This window comes from Solanum dulcamara, chromosome 9, assembly GCF_947179165.1.
Source record: "Solanum dulcamara chromosome 9, daSolDulc1.2, whole genome shotgun sequence".
Classification (NCBI taxonomy): Eukaryota; Viridiplantae; Streptophyta; class Magnoliopsida; order Solanales; family Solanaceae; genus Solanum; species Solanum dulcamara.
Genome location: NC_077245.1, coordinates 32,318,929 through 32,320,234, shown reverse-complemented (window position 1 = coordinate 32,320,234; position 1,306 = coordinate 32,318,929). Strand labels below are relative to the sequence as shown.

At 36.4% G+C, this 1,306-nt stretch overlaps 1 pseudogene; it reads left to right on the top strand.

The window, feature by feature from the left end:
- Window positions 1-1,001: 1,001 nt before the first annotated feature.
- Window positions 1,002-1,102, top strand: LOC129904796 (5S ribosomal RNA; annotated as a pseudogene).
- Window positions 1,103-1,306: the final 204 nt, after the last annotated feature.

Here is a 1,306-nt window from a genome sequence, read left to right as displayed (position 1 = left end):
TTCATATCTAAAATCGTGTGATAGAGCTAAGTCATAGGGTATGAAATTCCTCATACTAACCTATGGTTTCAACAGAAGGACAACATCGATAAAAGAAGGTGACTGGCGATATTGGAAGTTATAAAGCACGTAGGTAAACAAAGGCATAAAAGATATATGTCAGGTGAGATATTTAAGTACAATTGAGATGTAAAGTTAAAAATAGAAAGGAAAAATAGACAAGGCAGGGTAACAAGTGCAGTTTGAGTTTGGCAGATGAGGTAAGCCCATTATTGTTTTTTACTATTATTGATATTGGGCGCCCTGTATGGCTACAGTATGATATGATATGAATATATATGTTGGCCCTATGAGGCATTGTTAGCATTTTCTGCGTGCAGGTATTGAGATGGTAAGAAATACAGAGGAAACTCTGCCCAAAGTTTCCTAGAAATAAAAGAAGAATGAGATATATGACTGTAATATATCTTGAAAGGTCGATACTGGTATGGTAAAATGAAGTTGGAAAAGACTTGTGATCCTAAGAAGATGATTTAGAGATGACACCTAGATTTGGATAGAATGACATATTAAGGCACCGACTGAGTTGATACACCAGGATAAATGGTGACGAGCTAATTACTGATTGGGATAAATGGAATATTGCTTTAAATGTAGTGCTACATTAAGGATATTACTCGAGTACCAATGTTCAAGACTTGAGTTGGTATTATATATTGAGGATTCTAAGTATCTCATGATTGTATTAAGCTTTCTACATGGGTAACCCAAAGTATAGGTGATGTAAAGGAAGATATGGAAATAGCGCAGTATACTAAATAGGTTGGAAAGGACTCATATGCATTTGGAAAGTTAGAAATAAAAAGAAAATGACATGGATACACCATAAAGGGGGGGAGTGGACAAGAAAAGTACAAGCATAAGAGAAAATCAACTAACGCTATCATATGTAAATGGGAACGCTTAAACTTCAAATGAGATTCCACAAGGGATAGATGCAATCATACCAGCACTAATGCACCGGATCCCATCAGGACTCCGAAGTTAAGCATGCTTGGGTGAGAGTAGTACTAGGATGGATGACTCCTTGGGAATTGACAGAGGAAATAAAATACAAGTATCCATACCTATTCCCTATGTCTACAAGTAATCCTATCCTTTGAAACTGTTATATTGATTGTTCGAAGAAAGTATATGTTATGGCAACGGAATAGAGGAACTCTCCATATAGTCGGTATAAGATCCGGAGTAAGGTTTTGGTTCACATTCGAGGATGAATATTCTAAAGAGGGGAAGGATGTTACAC